Genomic DNA, 21738 nt, shown 5'->3' with positions numbered 1-21738 from the left:
AAAAAAAAAAAAAAAAAAAAATACCTACCCCTACGTGTATCATATTAAAACTACAAAAGTCCAAGATAAAGAAAAAATCCTGAAAGAAGCCAGAGGGAAAAAGTATCTTACCTATAGAGATACAAAGACAAGAATTATATCCACCTTCTCCACAGAAACCATGCAAACAAGAAGGAAGTGGAGTGAAATATTTAAAGTGTGAGGGGGGGAAAAAAAACTAACCCAAAATTTGGTGCCCTGAGAAATTACCCTTCAAAGTGAAGGAGAAATAAAGACTTTCTCTGACAAAAATTGAGGGAATTTGTTGCCAGTACACCTGCCTTGCAAGAAATGTTTATGGAAATTCTTCAGAAAGAAAGAAAAGTATATAGGACAAAAACACAGATCTACACAAAGAAAAGGAGAACATCAGAGAGGAATAAATGAAGATAAAATAAAAACTTACTTTTCTCGTTTTTAATTGATCTAAGAGATAACAGTTCAAGATAATAGCAACAATGTGCCCAATTACGAATGCTTGTGTGTGTGTGTGTATACTTCTGTATAGATTTAAATGAATGACAGCAATTATACAAGGAATGAGAGGGAAGAATTGGGATTATTTTGTTATCATAAAGTACTCACCTGTGAAGTACTACCTGTGAATCTGTATAGTTTATTTGAAAGTGAACTAAGCTGAGTTGTAAATGTATATTACAAATTCTACAGAATCCACTAAAAAATGTAAAGAAAAAAGTATAATTGATATGGTAAGAAAGGACAGAAAATTGAACCATAAAAAAATGCTCAAGTAAAGCCACAAAAGTCAGGAAAAAAGAGTGGAAGACAAAAATAGGAACAAAGAATAAGGGCAGCAAATAGAAAACAATATATATGGTAGATATTAACCCAACTATATCAGTAATCAATTATGAATGTCAACAACTTGAATATACCAATTAAAAGACAGAGATTATCAGAGCATATCAGCAAACAAGACCCAACTATATGTTGTCTACAAGAAATTGACTTTAAATATAAAAAAGTGTATACATTAAAAGAAATGGATGCAGGCAGCTATACCATGCTTAGCGTTAGTAAAAAGAAAAGTGACTGTGGACTCTGGGAAACAAACTGAGGGCTTCAGAAGGGAGGGAGTGGGGGATTGGGATAGGCCAGTGATGGGTATTAAGGATGGCACATATTGCATGGTGCACTGAGTGTTATACGCAAATAATGAATCATGGAACATTGCATCGAAAACTGGGGATGTACTGTATGGTGACTAATATAACAAAATAAAAATTATTTTAAAAAATAATAAAAAAAGGAAAGTGTGAATATCTACATTAATTTCAAACAGAACAGCCTTCAAGGTAAAGAAGATTATTGGGGATAAAGAGGGGCATTACATAATGAAAAAGGGGTCAATTCTTCAAGAGGACATAACAGTTCTCAGTGTGAACACACCTAACAACCAACTGTCAAACCATGGGAGGCGAAACTGATAGAACCGCAAGAAAAAAATAGTTGATTCCAATATTGTATTTGGATACTTTAACACCACTTTCTCAGAAATGGATAGATCCAACAGGCAGAAAAACAGCCAGGACATGGTTGTACTCAACACCATCAATCAACTGGATATAACAGACATCTGATAGACTAATTCATCTAAAACCGTAGAATACATATTCTTCTCAAATTCACATGGAAGGAACCAAGATAGATTACTTTCTGGGCCATAAAACACACCTCAACAAATGTAAAAGAATATAAATCATACAATATCTTCTTTCAGAATACAGTGGAATTAAACTAGCAACAATAACTGAGAGATAACTGAAAAATCCCAAAATACATGGTGATTAAACAGCATATATCTAAGTAACACATGAATCAAAAAAGAAATCTCAAGAAAAATTAGAGAATGTTTTGAAATAAATGAAAATAAAAACACAATTTATTAAAATTTATGGGATACAGCAAATAAAGTGCTTAGAAGTAAATTTATAGCATTGAGTGAATATATTACAAAAGAAGAAAGATCTAAAATCAATCTTCTAAGCTTCCTCTTTGGAAACCAGAAGAGAGAAGAACAAATTAAATCCAAAGTAGACAGAAGACAAATAAAATAATGAAAAATGCAGCAGAAATCAATAAAATTGAATATCAAATCAGTAAAGAAAATAAATGAAATGAAAAACTGGTTCCTTGAAAAGATCAATAAAATTAATAAGATCCTAGCAGGGTAAGAAAAAAAGAGAGGACACAATTACTTAGATCAGAAATAAAAGAGAAGATATCACTACAGATCCCATGGACATTGAAAGTATAATTAAGGAATACTATGAACAACTCTATACCAACAAATTTGATAACTTAGATGAAATGAATCAATCCTTGAAAGATACAATTTGCTAAAATTCACATAAGATGTAAGATAGTTGGAGAAGATAAACAGATTGGGAGAAAATAGCTGCAAAAGAGACATCTGAAAAAGGACAATTATCCAAAATATACAAAGAACTCTGAAAACTCAACAGTAAGAAAACAAACCACCCAATTGAAAAATGATACAAAGACCTTAACAGACACCTCACCAAAAGAAATATATGGATGGCAAATAAGCATATGAAAAGATGTTTTATGTCATATTTCATCAGGGAAATATGCAAACTAAATGCAATGCAAACTAAAAGAACAGTAAGATACCACTATGCACTTATTAGAATGTCCAAAATCCAGAACACTGATAACACCAATTGCTGATGAAAATGTGGAACAATAAGGACTCTCATTCATTGTTGGTGGGAATGCAAAATGGAACAGCCACTATAGAAGACAATTTGGCAGTTTTTTTACAAAATTAAATGTACTCTTACCATATGATCTAGCAATTGCTTTCCTTCATATTTCTTTAAAAGAGTTGAAAACTTATGTCCGTACAAAACCTGCGCATGGATTTTATAGAAGTTTTATTTATAATTGTCAAAGCCTGGAAGCAACCAAGTTGTCCTTCAGTAGGTGAATGGAGGAGTAAACAGTTGTACAACCAGAAAATGGAATATTACTCAGAACTAAAAAGAATTAAATTATCAAGGCATTTGAAGACATGCAGAAATCCTAAATATGTATTGCTACATTAAAGAAATCAATTTGAAAATGCTACATACTGTATGATTTCACCTATATGACTTTCTAGAAAAGGAAAAACTATGAAGACAGTAAAAAGATCAAGGGTTGTTAGGGTTAGGAAGGGAAGAGAGGCAAATAGTTGGAGCACAGAGGATTTCTAGCACAGGGAAACTATGGACTTTGGGTGGTAAGGATGTGTCACTGTAGGTTCATCAGTTGCCACAAATGCACCACTCTTATGGGGGATGCTGATAATGGGGAGGCTATGTATGTGTGGGAACAATGGGTTTATAGGATATCTCTGTACCTTCCACTTAATTATGCTATGAACCTAAAACTGCTCTAAAAAAATAACATCTATTTAAACTAATCAATCAATTCTTGAATTAGATATAGTTGACCCTGGCAAACATTTTGGTGACAAAATATAACTTTCTTCAAAATACGCAAACAAACAAAAAACAGTGATCCTAAAAAACATGTAAAATAGCTGTTTGCTTGTGTTTTCCTGCAAATAATTTGCATTCAATCTGAATAATACATATACAGTGCAGGTGAATGCCAAGAATAGTATTTATTTTTCCAATACATAGTTGTCAGTGGTGGTGGTGGTGGTCAAAAGCAAATAATTTAGAAACAGGCAATGATACCTACCTTTGCCCTCATTTAAGAGGCTATCATCATTGAAAATCACACTAATCAATGTCTTGTTCTCAGTTTTAACTAAAAGAAATACAGGCAAATGATCTCAAAGACTGAGTCAGGCCAGTACTATGGAGGCACATGTTCATTGCTGTCACTTCTATATCCCTGAAAATTTCATCTCATAATTCCATGAATGTGAGTATATGGAATGTTTCCTATTGTTCAATTATTCTTTTATATCAGAATCACATTTATTTTTTGCTTTGTTAGATTAAATACAACATACTGGATTCTTAATGCAAATTTGTTAGGTAGATTTAACCCTTTCGAAAATGAAGAGGCAGATACAGACATAATCTCAGAATTCTACAGTCCTGTTTTAGGCCTTCTCTTATCTCTCTAATGTACCCATTTCTATCTCAATACATACTTCTCTAATAATGAATTAGTTGTGAGAGGCGTAGTGTACATGAATGCCTTTACTTGCATTATATTAAAAGCTTTAGTATGGATATGAAATATGGGTTTTGTGGTAATGAGATGTACTGGTTACTCAGGCATCATTCTTACACAAAAGGATAGCATTGTCTGACTCTCGAGAAAGAAAAAAGTAAGACAACTCATACAACTAGATACAAAAGCTTATTATAAGTAAATTTAATGTACCTTTCTGTATGTGTATTATATTTTAAAGCATATTAAAAAAATTAAGATAGAAAAACTTAAGTAGGCTAATAGTATGAAATTATTCAAAATATATCCAACTATAAATAATGTATATGTATTTATGATCAACTCTTAAATTCAATAATTAATATTAATTTAGCAATTACAAAAATAAATATGCTGGGGAATTTACGAAAACATATAAAACCCAATTCTACCTTTAAGAAGTTTCCAATTTAATAGGGAAAAATGTTTGGTTCTACCAGATAAAATCGCCTTGCAATTATTTTTGGCCTATAAAATAGTAATTTCATATGGTTCATCTAATATAACAAAAATCTCAAAGAGTATATGTGGTGAAGGAAGTAAAAGAAGAGTGAAGTGCCACAATTATTTAGGAGGTGAGCTTGAAGGCATAAATTTTCCAAAATTGCAAAGGTGAGCACCCAGACAAAAGCATATACAAGGGTGTGGGAAAGAAATATTATGTTTGAGGAATGACAGTATCATGCAGTTATATCAGAGTCAAGACCTGGGCTTGTAGGATTAGATCATGAAGGATCACAAATCCTGTTGAATCAGCTTCAATTCTAATCAACAAATAACTAAAAGCAATCAGCATTTCTGAGGGAGAAAGGTGGATATATGCTTTGTGGAGAATATGTGATGGTTGTTGTCTGAATGAGTTATGAGGACAAAGATGGAAGTTGAGACCAATCAGGAGATTCTTGCCATAAGCTAAGGAGACATAAAAAGAGTCTGCATTAGAATGACAGAAATGGAAAGGAAAGGACTAGACTATAGCAAGAGAAATGCCAGAGTAGAATCAAAGTCAAATGCTGTAAAGATTCCAAAGTGATGGAAATGGTGGAGAAGGTAAGGTTTGGAGAGAAAAATAAGTAGTTGAGAAGAATGCGAAATGATCTAAAGACATTCATATGAAGAGGTCTTACAACTTAGATTGGAAATGTGACACTAAAATGTTTTGGCTTTTAAGATAGTTCTTTTTTTTTTTTAAGGTTTCTCATTCCTTTAAGACGCTAATTGACCTTTTATAATATTACGAGAGGATATCACATAAAAAGAGAAAAGGGAGGGGCTCTTGGGTGGCTCAGTCAGTTGGGTGTCTGCCTTCCACTCAGGTCCTGACCCCAGGGTCCTGGGATGGAGCCCCACGTGGGGCTCTCTGCTCAGCTGGGAGCCTGCTTCTCCCTCTCCCTCTGCCTGCCACTCCCCTTACTGGTGCTCGTGTTCTCTCTCTCTCTCTGTCAAATAAATAAATAAAATCTTAAAAAAAAAAAAAGAAAGAGAAAAGGGAAAGACTATCTGCAGAACTCAGAGGACTTTTTAAGTAAAGGGAAGAAGAATGAATACAAGAGAAAAAGGAAATGTGAACGGAGAGTTATCACTGTGGAAAATGAGCACCTCAGAGACAGACAAAGGTCAACATTGTCGAACAGAGTTGAAATGTTAAGGAGGTTGGAGACCTCTGGATTTGGCAAGTAGAAAGTTACTAGTGACTTTCAAAAGAGAGAGTTTTTGGTATAGGTCAAAATCAAAACCAAATATAAAGGTACAAATGAGTCAGTGCTAGGGATAAAAATGAAGAAATTTGAAAAATTCAGTCAGGGGGAGATAGTAGAAAGTTTGCATAGCAGCTCCAGGGTATAAGTAAATTGAAGGTTATTTTAGAATAAAGAGACTAGAAGATTGTAGGCAAAGCGATAGTGAAGAGTAGGGAGAATAAATTTGCAGGGGTATATCTTAGGATAGGAAAAGGGAGTGGGTAATCAAAAGGAAAGATTCCCTGAGAACAAATGAGAGCACACAGGGTTAATTTTGGGTGGGCCAGCCTTGTCTAGTCTATTTGGAGAAAGCAGGAAGAGTGAAAAAGATAGGATAAAGTTGAAATTGTTTATAGATACTAGAAAAGAAATTGCAGGAATCCTTAAGTATTTCTTAGCCCCTTTCTTATTCTAAGATTGGATAACAACTGTTAACCTCTGTTGGGGGAGAGTTTCTGCATTGTAGTCAACCTCCGTATTTTTAGTGAAACTATTTGGTGGTGATGACTTGAGGAAAAGATGTTCTGGAGCTTCTCCCAGAGCACTTCCCATAAATGAGACATATCCTGTTACTTGCAAGGTGATTCTGTATGCAAGGTTTTGTATGTTAATGAAGTTTTATCAAAATGCCCCTGATGGCCTGTCATTACTTATTTAAAGTTGCTCTAACATTTTATTTATATTCCTATCTGATTTATAGTTTTCTCAGTAAATTATATTAGATTTGTAAATATTCTTACCACCAAACCGTAACTTGGAAAACGGTACACATTTAGGATTTACAAAAATAGATGTCAAGAGACTTTAGAAAGCAGAACTTTACATTCTTAACTCTTCAAAATTTGTATACCTGCTTTACAACGACTAAAAGAACTATCGGTGTATAAAATAGCAAAAGCTTTGGAGAGGTGTAAAGCCTGGGTTTCCAAAGAATGGCTTAAGGAATATACCACAGTTTCTGAAGGCTCCCCTCTGTCATTGTTGTACTTTCAATGTACATTCAAAACCACAGGTTTTATGTTTACTATGAGCCGAATATTCTCCTTCTCACAACAACCTTATAATGTGGATATCATTATCCCCAATTTACAGATGGCATCACTGGGGCTCTGAGTGGATAAGTAAATTCCCCAAGGCCACTAGCTACAAAATGATGAAACCGGAAGTTACCTACAGGTACACCTGATATCAAGTTCTGTGCTTTTTCCCCACCTTAGACTACTTCCCTGGAAAGTGCAGCTGTTCCATTTGGAGACAGCACATAACATTTTTGAAAGAAGTTTATGACTGATGTTTGCTTTGACATTTTCTAAAGGTCTTTGTAAACTTCAATGAGGATTATCAATTTTGCTGCACCTCTCTTGAGTTTTGTGCTTTGTTCCAAGTATGGCTTAACTTCAAACACTTTATTACCTAATGTGAACACAAGTTTTATTATCTCTGCCAGAGTGTTCACATTCAGCATAGACTTTATGATCATGTGCTTATTATTCGACTTAATGTATTCCTCAAGGTCATCTTCAGTCTACTCACTTTTGTTTGACTTCTTCTTAATATTTGATAAGCAATAACCAGTTATATAATTTGTATATTCATCACCTGCCTAGAGTGAGTGGGACTCAAATCCATTTAAGATGGACTAAAATGAGCAATTTTCAAGTATCTTGGAAAAGCAATCTGATAGAATACCCCCTTTTCCAAAGAAATGATTACAAATTGAAGTATTCAATTTGGTGGCAAAGTGGGTAGCTGTTCTTTTGCTCAAACTCATGTGCTTTTTGGAGATATAAAAATCCATGAAAGTTGATTTGAAAATGTAGATGTGCATGTTTTATACCATGAAGAAAGTTATTTAAGAAAGTATGATAATATCCAGTATGCCTAAATGTAGGTGTGAGAAATTGACAGCTCAGCAGAGATGTGTGGATGAGGACCTGGAGGTGGAAATGACATTTAAAAGAGAAAATAAAGGAAAGCAAAATTGAAATAGAAATAAATTAATGGCTCTGATCTTCAAAGTATCAAAAATTTATGATGAGAAAAAATTTTTAAAATCAGCATGCATGTGGGATGTAAAATCCAGTAGCTAGAGTGCCATGATCTCCACAGAGGAAATAAAAAAAAATGATAGACTGTATTTATTAGAGCCAGAGTCAAGGGTTACTCACTGAGCGGATCGGGAAAGCAGTAAGAAGGCCAACAAAATTAAAGTTAAAGGAGGGAATTTGTATCAAATACGAGAAAAAAAATTCAGGGATTAACAAAAAAGCACCACATTGTATATAGAATAGTGCTTAAGAGCCTGGGTTTGGGAATCACAAATTATTGTGTTTAAAGCTCAGTCTGTATTATTGTATTATGTGATCTCTTTGAGTTTTAGCTTCTTTACCAATTAAATGAGTACCTTAAGGCAGTTGCAAAGACCAAAGTATAGGTGCTTTGCGAGTGCTAGTGATTAGACATTTTTAAACTTCAGCTATCGTCTGAATCATTGAGTAGGCAAATGAATGCTTGTTCGCTTGATCCGTACTGAATGAGCAGCTTGAGACTGAACTGATTATACTTCTCGGGCACGTTATTTCTCCCTGGAATTTCCCTCACTTGTAGTAAAGTGTAGTTACTTTCTAAGATGAGAGCTAGCTGCAGTGAACAGGGAGAGAGCAGAGGTGTCAATATACAAAACCAAAAATTAGAAGGCTTACTAGGACCCAGACAACCAATTACATGAGAAGATCTACCTCCTTTTTTACCATGATGGAGGAAATAAAGAAAACTTGAGATTGCCTAGTGACAGCAGGTGGAAAATCCCTGGGTAGATTACCAATGTCCTTTGTTCACCTGTGGTCCAAAAGGTGAAAAAGTTAAGTTGCATGTGGAAAACAAACTCATTATTTTAATAAATGCATTGAACATGCTCCAGGTGAACAGATGTATTATCTAATATTTGAAGGATTTTAAATGCCAAATTACTTTAAGCTAGATAGTTTGGGATTTCATAGAATAATTATTAAGCACATCCACGCATGGATGCCTGTTTGTTTTTGTGCCAACAGACAGGCAGTGCTTTATAAGGTTTAATCACAGAACCTCTTCTGTGTACGTGCAGCTGAATGGCACTTATCCTTGTTAACCGATAAGTCAGCGCTAAGCCTTAGGGACGTACGTCCAGGCATACGTCTCCTTAAACAGCTGTCACTTAAGCACTGAGCTCTCGTTCTGGTTGATAATTTTCTCCTGCATGATTCTTAAGACAATCCAGATTCGATTGTCACAATATTTGCTAATTTCTGTTTATCTAGTTTCTTTCTATATGTTACACATCACATTTAACTTTTGAAGTAAAATAATTTTTACAGTAAACAAAGAGTTTGCTGTTGTTCCTTAGGATACCTGAAGATAAACCCAGATATTCTTAAAAGTCTTTCTTTATAATAACCTAGTTTCTCATATAGAACATGATTCTGAATTCAGATTCTTTGAGAACAAAGATTTAGCACATTTAGGAATACTTGGTTTTAAATTTGTCTCTTGTTGCTGGGCAGTCATTTTCTGAGTGTAATTCACAATGGATTTATTGCTATTATTCACCTCCTGAAAAGAATCTACATGGGCCTATCTAATAGATAATTCCACGTACTCACAAAAAGGTATAACTGTTTCTTATCTTTTCTGTTTTTTTCAGTCCTCTAGTGAGTTCTTTTGTTTGCAAGGGGTTCATAAATGTAAGTGCTTGATACTCACCCATAAATAATCAAAACTTCAGTTTGTTACTTGCCAACAAGCAGGCCAGGAGATAAGGACATGAGGAAAACCCAGTGCCATGTAGTTGCTGGATTTCTTTCTCTCCATCACTCACTCCTTCATCGTGTTTCTCATTTTCTTGCTGAATGAAGAAGCAGATGGTATCTCAGAGAAATTAATTCTCCGATCAAGAGTGATTAGTTCTACCAAAATCTATGAAGTAATGAGCAAAACCATAAACTGTAAGCACAAAAATTTAAGAGGTTTATAGTACTTCACAAATTAGATAATACTCAACAGTGTGCAACCTATTCCATTATTTCAAGTTCAAAACCTGATTGCTTGTGTTACAAATATTTATTTCTCTTCACCACAAATTGGGAATGTGAATCTTCACACACAGTAGACAATAACTTTCAGGAAAACAGCAAACAGCTCCCAGAAAGTGACTTCTGTGTTCATCTCAAGAGTTCCCTAATGATTCCAGGCACTTTTCTTTATACTTAGAAGAACGTGATGTACATTTGGTTCCAAGTTCAATTCAAGAATGAAGAAGGAGGACAGTTACACGTACTGTCACTTACTACATAAAATAGTGAGACAAACCCCCAGCTTCACACGCCATCTATTCCTTCGCTTATCACCCCATAAATTATCTTTCTCAATCCTGATTGACTCAGTGATCTCCTCCAACTGGCCTCAAACTTTCCTAAGCTGAATCCCACTGCTTCTTTACAGAAGTCCTCTACTCCTGCTAAAATGGCATGCTCACTGCATTCGTTTGCCAGGGCCGCCAGAACAAAATACCATGGACTGGGGGGCTTACACAACAGGAATTTATTTCCTCACAGTTCTGGAGACTAGAAGTCCATGATCCAAGGGTTAAAAGGTTTGGTTTTTTCTGAGGTCTCTCAAGCTTGCACATGGCTGCCATCTCACTGTATCTTCACATGGTCTTTCCTCTGTGCTCATGCATCCTTGCTATCACTTTCCTTGTCTCGAATTATACCAGTTACAAATGGATTAGGGCTCATTCTGAGGGCCTCATTTTAACTTAGTCACTTCTTTCAAATTTCTATCTCCAAACATAGTCACATTCTGAGGTATTGGGGGTTAGGGCTTCAACACATGAATTTTAAGAGGACACAATCAGGTCATAAAATTGGCTCTTCCCCCAAGTACCTTTGTGTCTCATTTTTATGCTTTCCTTTCTACCCAGAGCAAAACAATACCAAGCAGTTTCTTCTTGAGGTAGTTAAAATTTACTTATATTCAAAGTATAATTGAAGTTGCTCTTATTTCATGAACTCTTCCTAGACTACCCTCCTGCCAACACACAGAAAACCTCATCTCTATTCTCAAAGCAAATGCTATCTCTTGTGTTCATCCAGCTGCCTTAGAATATGTTAGCATTTCTTGTTCTCATAATTTCTATCTTACTTTACTTTCTTTGTTGACATTTTTATTGGATTATATTTTGTTTCCACATAATAATTGTCAATGATCTCTAGTAAATATAACTCAATAAAACTAGGAAAAATGCTGTAACTGTTCAATATTCTCTTTTTACATTTGATATTTCCTTATTAAAGAGCGATCTAATGGAAATATAAATATTATATATAATAATAATTTTAGTATGAGCATAAAGGGTTTTCAAATTGCATGAGTGCCTGCAGAATTTGAATAGTTGGTTTTCCTTTAATTTAAATATTTTAAGCCATCATATATTGATCAGGTAGTCTTCCATTTACCTTTTTGTGAATTTCTAAATTCTGATATTTTTAGAAAGTTAAATAATGATTTCATTTTATTTGTAATAATCTTATATTATTTGCCAGAGAGCCACATGGATCCTATTACTAAAATTTAGAGATTCATGAAGAGATAAGTAAAAGACTGTTTAATCAATAAGTGGTGGCTTAAAATATTTAAATTAAAGGAAAACAACTACTCAAATTTTGCAAGCACCCATGTAGTTTGAAACTATATCTTTATGTTCTTCATTTATAAATTTGTATAGCCAAAAAAGAGATATTGTACTGCATTTTATCTTTTCAAAGTATTTATAGAATTTTCATTATCAGTAGAATTTGTATTAGTTTTATTACTTAATGTAAATGCATGTGATTTGATAAATGATAAATTTAAAAATACAAACAACTAGTTAATAAAACCATGTTTCAAAATGAGTGGGCTTTGGAAATCTATATTTTTTGATGCCTTGCTCCTAGCCATGTATATAGCCATTTATTGAATACCTTCTTGAAAGTTTGAAAAAATGACAGTGAATGACTTCAACTCACATGTTTTCCTTGGGAAATACATTGTTCACCATTTTTTAAAAAACTGTAAGTGTATTAGCAAAATCTTATAAGAAGTCTTTTGAAAGATAACATGATCATCTCTTGAACAGTAGAGAGCGAAGTGTGAGCTTGCCGGGTCAGTACTAATGCCATCACTCCCTGCTGTCTTGAATGTGAATTTGAACTTTCTATCATGTGTTTCTTTTTTTTATTATTTGTAAATGCAAACTGTTTTATTATAACTTAATTGCTGACCCCTATATGCATTTGAGTTTGTGTCTCTTGTTCTGTCTTATGCCAGGAAGGATGCAGAGACCAAGATAAAAAAATTTATAAAATTTATCCCTGCTCCAGATGTGCTCAGAGTCTAGTGGAAGAAATATTTATTTATTTATTTAATTAAAATATAGTAAACAATAATATAAAATTCTGTTCAAGGTGCTATGGACATACAGAAGAGCAAAAAAAAAATTCCATTCACATGTTGACCTCTGACTTTTCATTGGATAAATATTACTAAGAAAACATTTAACTCATGTCAGTTGTGCTGAAATAAAAACACATGATGTCTAGAAGCGTACCAAATTAAAGCACAGAGACAATTTTCCAGCACATAAATTACTTTGTTTCAGGAGCAGAAGGGTCATGAATATGAAAAGTGTTGATTTGTGAGACAATTTGTCATTATTAAAATTAGTGCTCTGTCAACCCAAAATCTCTTTCAGCAATCCTTTTGTGTTACTGCAGCTGTTTGTTGAGTTACCAGATCCAAATGTTCCAGGAGATCCAACAGTAGTGAAAGGACTATACTTTTTAATCTATAATAGTAGACTATCATCTGTAATGGGAGATTGTCAGGATATGACACATGTTAAACACTCAAATCTCAAAAAACTGCTGTGACAGATAACCAAGGATGGAGCTGTTTTGGTACTGGGAAATGGACACTTGACAGGAATGTTTTTGTTCACAATGCTATTCATGTATTTTAAAATATAGCCTGCTGGCATGTGATCAGATTTGACAGCTTGGGAACGATAGAACATTTTGCTAACATAACAAAAATACTGAGGCCAGCAAAACCCCTAGTTATATCAGTATACAATTGAGAGTAGAAAAGAGAAAAAGGAGAGAAGTGGGGGAAAGGTGAAATGGAGAGATAAAATTTTAGTTTCTTAGATCTTATATATTTGTGGCAAAACCACTGTGAAGTTACTATCACACAGTAGGGTTGGCCCCCAAACCAAACCCATTTTAGCCACCTGGTTCACTGTAATCAAAATTTCAGTTCCTCTATTTAAATATCATAATATGTACTTTGATATTATTTGTTAATTGTGATGTTTCAGTAGAGGATTTATTTCATATGGTTTGTTTAGTACAAGCGGGAGAACCATTCATATCTTTTACACGACTTCTTTACTAAAAGGTAATGTAGGCAAACAAAAACAAAAACAAACAATAACACAGATACTTCTACATAAGGAACGAATACCTCTATAAGCTAATTCAAATCCATGATACAAGTGATACTGATTTAGTACATGTTAAAACAAGTTTTAACATAAACATTACCTCTGTTAAGGTATTTAAATAAAATATTTTTAAGGTACTATATCACTGTAATCCATTAGAGAACTATTATTGGAAAACATATGAATATATACATTTATGAGAACTCTCACCTGAGCTACATTAAATCCTGCTTACTGCAAGGTAGAGGATTTTGTAAGATTATTGTAAGCAAGAATCCATAACTCTAAAGCCACTTTCAGTTATAAGAACATTATAGATATTTTAAGTTGAAAGTTGTGATTTTAAACCCAAATCAAAATTCTTATCTTCTCCCAGTGCTATGTCAGTTTGACTCCCCAATTGCTTGTAGTTGGTGTGTATGTGCACACATGTGTATGAATGAATGTGCAAGTGAATGTGTGTGAGTACATGAGTATACCTGAGTGTGTGTGTGTGTGTGTGTGTGTGTGTGTGTGACAGAGAGAGAGAGACAGAGAGTTTAGGTGTGAGTGTGCAAAGTCTGATGTCTGCTCTTGGCAGTGTATATAGTATTTATCCATGATAATCTTTTTTTATTCTGAAGCCTGCTTTTCAGAAGTTAATATAGGTACTCTTTCTTTGCCTTGTGTTAGCATGATATATCTTTCCATCCTTTTACTTTTAACCAAATTGAGTATATGTAAAGTCAGTTTTTTGTGGACAACATATAGTTGGGTCTTTTTTTAAATCAATTCTGACAATCTGTATACTTTAATTGGTGTACTCAGACCATTTACAATTAATGGGATTACTGGTATAGGTGGATTAGTATCTACCATAATGTTTTAACTGTTTTATATTTGTTGCATTTGGTCTTTGAAACCTTTTCTTTTTATGTTTTCACTAGTTTTAATTGAGCATTTTAGATAACTCCAGCTTATCGTCCCTTTTAGTATATCAATTATCCTTCTTAAAAAAATTAGTGATGGATCTGGAGTTTGCAACGTACACTTTTAAGCGACCTAAGACTATTTTTAAATAACGCTATTCTGCTTCATGTGTAGTGCAAGTACCTTGTAACACACTATTCACAGTTCTTTCCTCCTATTCCTTGTGGCCTTATATTCCTTTCATTTATTCATAAGGTATAGTTACTCAATGCATTGTTGCTATTATTGCTGCATACAGTTATCTTTTAGATCAATCAAGAATAAGAAAACTAAAATATTTTAGTTTACTTTTGTTTATTCATTCAAACACTTTTTCTTCTTTATGTAGATTCTGAACTACATTTTCTTCTTCCTCAAGAACTGCTTTAATTTTTTTTAATTAAAAAATCTTTTTTTTTCAGCAATTCTGCTGGCAAAGAATTTCCTCAGCTTTTCTTTGTGAAAGTATTTATTTCTCCTTCATTTTTCAGGGATAATTTTGTTGGATATAGAAATCTAAACCAGTGGGTTTTAATCTTCTAACATTTTAAATATTTTATTCCATTCTCTTCTTGTTTGCGTGGTTTCTAATGAAAAGCCCACTATAATTCTTATCCTTGTGTGCCTACAGGTAAGCTGTAGTTTCCTCTGGCTTCACAGGTGTGGTTTATTTGTTTGTTTATTTATTTGGCATTTATCCTACTTGGAATCCTCAGAGCTTCCTGGATCTGTGGCGTTGTATCTGTCATTAATTTAGAAATTTCTCAGCTATTATTACTTTGAATTTTCTTATACTCTATTTTCTTTTCTTATTCTGGTATTCCAATTATGCATATATTATACTTTTTGATATTTTCCCACAGTTATTGGATGTTTTGTTTTGTTTTCATCATTTTTTTTCTCTTTGCACTTCTATATGGGAAGTTTCTCCTTACCTCTCTTCAGGCTCCCTGATTCTTTCCTTGGCTTGACTGAGTCTATTTATGAATCACCAATTCACTGGTTAACACCAGTTCATCCAGGATGGTCTCAGCATGGCAGGCATTCAAATACTACCCCTCTCAGGAGGCCTGTGTGTTTATTAGGAGGCATAGCAGTGATGGTTGGCATCCATATCCCATAGCACAGAAAATGGATGTGGGAGATCCAAGTTCTACCCAACCTCTTTCACCAGCTCCTTCAACTGCCGCTGAAGCCACATATCCTAAAGCCTCTTGCTCTTTGGAATCCCTTTCCTCAAGGGAATTCCTCTTTGTAATTATACACAAAATAACTCAAGCCAAGATCTTTTCCCTGGTGTCACCTTGACCCAGAAGAAATTTATGAGTCCCACCATGGAAAACTGAGCTAGACCTCAAAAGAAGCTTAAAAATCCTTCTATATAGTTTTAACTTGAATTCTAGCCTAGGAAGTCATTTTTCCCTCTTTTTGGGGATCCTACTTGCTTTCTTCATCATAATTCCCAAAGGTAGGAGAAAGAAGAGAATCCGCATAAGCGAATTCTTTATTCTTTTGCTCCTCTTTTAAAAGAGCATACTGCATATTCCTAATTTCATAGTTGTCACTTACCAGACTACTTTCTTGATGTTTAAACAGTTAGAAGGTAGGTGAGTTCTTTGGAGTTAAAAATGTCTGGGTAATTGTCAATGCTTCTCAATGCTCCTTGGTAGAGAATTAAAGATAAAAGTTTTTATCTTTTTAATATGGTTAACCTGTAGTCATAAAGTGAGTTATTTAAAATACAAAAATAGCACCACCTGGGGTGGCTCAGTCATTTAAGCATTGGACTCTTGATTTCAGCTCAGGTCATGATCTCGGAGCCCTGAGATTGAACCTTGCATCTGCCTCTGCGTGCAGCAGGGAGTCTGCTTGAGATTCTCTCCCTCCCTCTCCCTATGCCCCCCTCTCTAAAATAAATACATAAATCTTAAAATATATATACTTTTTACATATATATATTTTATATATATATATGTAATATATATTACATATATATATGTTTTAAAAGATTTAAAATGGGGGCTCCTGGTGGCTCAGTCAGTTAAGTGTCAGGCTTTGGCTCAGGTCACAATGAAAGGGTCCTGGGATTGAGCTCCATACTGGGCTTCATGCTCAGCAGGGAGTTTGCTTCTCCCTCTCCCTCTGACCTTTCCTCAGCTCGCTTTCTGTCTCTCTTTCAAATAAATAATATACATATATATTTTTTTAAATAAATAAATAAAAGATTAAAAATGTTACTAGTTTTGGAAAGCACATTGGGGATAATTTCTATCTCTGTCTTCCAACCATTATTAAGAAATCCCTTGTCCCTCTTTTCTTCCCATTTCATTAATTTGGCAAATTCCCAATTCTGTAAGAATTCAGCTGTCTTCTTCCTTCAGATCTACAGCTGGCTTCTAACTAGTGCAATGCTGGAGAATACCATGCAGATTGAAGTCTATATAAATTTATATGGGCCTACCAAGACTCTCAGAGCAGCCACAGCTAGAGTCTGTGTTTCCCTTTCTAACTCTCCGCCTGGTTCTCTATAGCCACTGTTAAAAAGTTTTCACTTCTCTTAATATTTTGTTCTATTCATTCTTTCATTGTTTCCTATTTTGTTAAAATTGTTCCAGTATCCATCCAGTTACCTAAGCCAGGAAACAGAGTAAAATATTTGATCTGTTCTTTTATTTATCTGTCACATGCAATCAGACATAAATCATTAGTGATTTATTACCTTTTCCCCATTTTATTGAGCTGTTATTGACATATAACATTGTGTGAGTTTAAGATGTACAATGTGATAATTTGTTACACATTTTTCACAAAATTATTACCACAATAATAGGGTTGGTTAATACCTCCATCACCTCACATAATTGCTATTTCTTTTTTTGTGGTGAGAACAATAAAGATTTACTCTCTTAGCAACTTGCAAGTATATAACACAAGGTTATCTAAAATCACTTTGCCGTACATTAGATCCCAGAACTTATTCCTCTCAAAAGTGAAAATTTGTATCCTTTGACCAATATCTTCCCATTTCCTTTACCCCCCAACTCCTGGTAACCACCTTTCTACTCTCTGTTACTATGAGTTTGGCTTTTTAAGATTACACATATATATGATATCATACAGTATTTGCCTTTCTCTGTCCAACTTTTTTCACTTAGCAGAATGTCCACAAAGTCCATCCATTTTGTTGCAAATGGCAGGGTTTCCTTCTTTTTCATGGATGAGTAATATTGCACAATCTCCACATGTTTAAAGTCAGTTACTGGAATATTATTGTGGTTTTTTTGTGGTGTCATGTTTCCTTGATTTCTTATGTTCCTTGAGGTCTTGCATCTCTGTTGACACTTTTGAAGTGATAGTCACCTCTTCCAGGCTTCACTAATTGACTTTGGGAGAAAAATGCTATCCTTCAGCTCTGCTAGGGATTCTGAGGCTTTCTCAGTCTTTTTATGAACGCACTTGCTCCAGGTTTCTCGCTCTCTCTTTGGCCAAATTCTGAAATTTATAACTTCTCTTAATCCTACAACACACCAGGCTGAGTTCTGACAGAATCCCTTTTGCTTCCCCAAGGGTGGAGCTAAAGCTCACGTTCGTGGTTTCTCTGTGGCCAACAGATTCTGGTCAGTTTTCTGCACATGTTCACTGGTTATCTTTTAATGCATGTTCTTGCCGCCCCTTGGAGCATGCACTGAGAGACAGCCACAGGGTGAAAGAGTGTGCAGGGAGGCATGCAGAGCACTGGGGTTGCCTATGGGCTGTTTGGGGGGTATCTGCGGGAGGGGGGTCTGCTCAGAGGCTGCTGGACAGGCTTCTCGATGGAGTCTGAAAAACAGTTAGTAGGATCCATGTCCCTTTAAATAAGAGTCTTATTTGCCACTCCCCAAGCCGGTTCCCACTTTCCAGTCACACAGTCTATGACTCAGTACTCTGGAGAAGTCGTGAGGGAAATGGGCCTCTTTGGCAGCATTCTCTACAGCTGTGGAAGCTTAGTGCTGGCTCACACCATCTCACTTTCTCCTTCAGGAGAAATCATGGGTTGAGAAAAATCTCTCTTGGCCCTGAACTGTGCCATTTTGGGGGAGACACGATTGGGTAAAGTCAAACTATTTCTCTTAGCCTGTCCAATGCATCCAAACTTCTTGTGTTTTTTGTTTTTGTTTTTGTTTTTGTTTTTGCTATAACAGTGATGTGCTGGAACTTCTCCACTGGGAGTCTGGATTTCCACAAGGACTGTCTTGTCTATATACGATTGTGTAAGAGAGTATTCTCCCGGACCACATCCAAGAGGGGATGAAACCAGTTTACAGACCACTGCAGGGTCCACAGCTGGGATCAAAGTCTGTGTTTCTATTACCCGATGCACTACTGGGAGAGACTCCTTCCAGGTTCCTTGGCATATGATACTGAATCCTACAGCTCCCTCAACGTCACTTTTGTCAATGGATATATACCAAATTATTGTTGGCAGTGGGTGGACAAGAATGAGAGACCTCTTATTCAGCCATGTTGCTGACATCATTCCTTGAGATTTACTATCTTAACATCACTTGAATCTGTTTAATCTCTCTCCTTTCCCATTGCTATCGTTCTGGTCATCATTATGTATCAATCATATGCCTATAAAAGCCTCCTAATATCTAATTTACACCTTTTTTGTAATGCAGGTCAGGATATTCCCTTAATGTAAATATGACTATGTCTCATCCCTACTCAGAATCCTTCATTGTTTCCCAGTTGTTTTTAGTATTAAAGTTCAAACCCTTTAAGAATTTAAAAGATGTATATGAACTGGTCTTTTCCTTTCTCTTATTATCCCACTACCTTTTATGGACCACATTGCAGTTTTAGTTTCTAAAATGCAATTCTCATCAACCACCTTTTACATACACAGATCCTTCTGTCTAAGCCCCATGACCTCAGCTATATGTCCCCATCACTACTCCAACCCATTTTCTCACCTGAAGTGTCTGTAACTTGTCATCTGTCAGATCTCAGCTTCAAGGTCCCATTTTCAAGAACCCTTCCACAAGTCGCAGGATCACAGGATTTCCAAATCACATTTTATTATAATCTGCTATTTTCTTTTCTATATCCCCCATTTGACCCTAAGCTCCTTTAGTCAAAATATTATGCATAATTCATTCATGATTGTAGCTCCAGTTCCTAATACACTGACAGGCACTTAGTAGGCATTTAATAAATATATGTCAATTGGTTGATTGGATAAATGGAGATGACTCTTTCTTTTTTCACCGAAAACTGTCAAACTCTGAGGCTATTAGTGCAGCTTACAATGATGTTAATGGACGTGTTTTCTCTACCCATTGGCATGCCCATGATTATTCCTGGGGTTATGATTTTGCATTTTGGTGACTTTTATGTGGCATCATTGCAACATGGTTGGAAAGGAGATTGATCTCTTGAAAAGAGAGTAATGTTAAGTATCTCGGATGGGAAATAGTTTTGGTTGTTTGTCTCTTTATGTGTAACAATGGTGGATCTTTGCTCAGAATCAGGGCATTCTAAAAGGCAATTACCGTGACATCTAAAACCTCAGTTCTGACTTGACTACTAAAAGGAAAACAAAACACAAATATATGCAATAATGATATGGTTGGGAGCATGAGTTGCCTTTTAATGACTTAGGCCTCTATTAATGTACAAGACAAATGGAGAGTAAAGCTCCTGCTCATTGAAATATAGCAGGAGCCTTCTGTTCTCTGTTAGAACAGCTGCCCTATTTACTGCTGCTTTGGTGAAGTCACTGCCCAACTTCTTTATTCAGGAAGATCAGTGTTTATACTCTAGTCGGTCTTGAATCAAAACAGTTCTGATTTGTTAATAATTCACTAACCAAATATTATGACTGAAAAACTGGGACACTGGTAAATAATCAGATGCAGAATGGAACTTCTGTTGCATTTAGCCTGATAATGGAAATGGAAAACACAAATAAAAAATGTAATTTAGCAATTCATCGTATCCTGTTAAATGCCAGCTGTTTTCAGGGTTTTAGGATAGTGTTTGTTTTTCCCCTCATGTCTTTAGAATATGGGGAATAATTAAAAACCAATTAAGTCACTCCACATTTTCTATTAGCAAAAGAAGTCTATGTTATCAAGAACTCATTCTGTATTTCATGAGTATTTGTTGTGCACCTAGTGTGTGCCAGGCATCTTACGGAACACTGAGGATACGGCCGCAGCAGAGCGGCTGCACTCAAGGAGCTTACATTCTAGCATGTAAGTGAGGGGAGCAGCAATAAACAACCAAACAAATACCTAATATGTCAGGGCCCTGGCGGGCAAGGAGGTGGGGAGAGGGTTGGGGGTACTCTTTGATTTAGGGTGCAAAGAAACAAGACAAAGAAACATCAGTTTATTGCACTATAAACTTTGAGTAGTGTCTGTTTCTAAAACCTACTCATTGCACTTTTTGAAATGAAACAAAAGATTCCATTTAACAATCTCCTCCTATATTGATTTTTAACTGCAGCTGTCAGAGGTGATTCTGGAGGATAAGACTTGCATTTATTAAGAGATAACGTGGAGACTACAAAAGAACTTCATATATTAGGTATCAAACTTGGTGATTTTTACTCTGTATACATGTATCCAACATTTTTTGGTTTCCCTGGAAAACACGTTAATTATCATAAACATGGTATATTTACAGTTGATTTCACCAGAACAAAGAAATACCAACTTTACTTATAAAATATACTATCTGAGATATAAATCAAATAATTTAAAGTTTTACTTGATATATTAACTATCCTATAAGTTACTTTAAATGAATATGCATAATGATGATAACTTTCATATATTTTTTATTTTAAAAAATGTTTTAGCATACCCCAATTCATTGAGCATCACGTAGACCTGTAAACTAAGTTATTGTTTTCCTTTTCAGTAGGGAAGTCTGAGATTCAGGGAAGTTAATTGGTACAATGAGGCAGAGATAGTACTCATACCCAGGCTTTCTGGTTCCAGATTTCATGTTGCTACTGTCCCACTGTAGGCAGACTAAACCAACGTGAATTATACCAGCAGCCCAAAATCATTTTCTCTATTTTCCAACTTATGCAATAAATAAAGACTCCCAGGATAATATTTTAATCATTATCTCTTAATTTTTACATTGTTTGATTGACATTAGTTCCTTCATTAAACCAGCTCCAAATTAAAAACAAAGGTCTAGTTATTTCACACACCCAAGCAAGTCTTCCTTTTAATAGACAGAGGTATGGGATGTTAAAATAACTAAAAGAATAGTAAT

The 21738-nt window shown here is 35.0% G+C and overlaps 1 protein-coding gene across 1 annotated transcript in view; it reads left to right on the top strand.

Annotated features, from left to right (window-relative positions):
• LOC103661767 (N-deacetylase and N-sulfotransferase 4) overlaps window positions 1-21738 on the top strand; it is a 237915-nt gene that overhangs the window by 171359 nt on the left and 44818 nt on the right. The gene's annotated exons all lie outside the window — the stretch shown is intronic.

The sequence above is a fragment of the Ursus maritimus genome, unplaced genomic scaffold, assembly GCF_017311325.1.
Source record: "Ursus maritimus isolate PB19 unplaced genomic scaffold, ASM1731132v1 scaffold_11, whole genome shotgun sequence".
NCBI lineage: Eukaryota > Metazoa > Chordata > Mammalia > Carnivora > Ursidae > Ursus > Ursus maritimus.
This window is presented reverse-complemented; position numbering and strand designations above follow the sequence as displayed.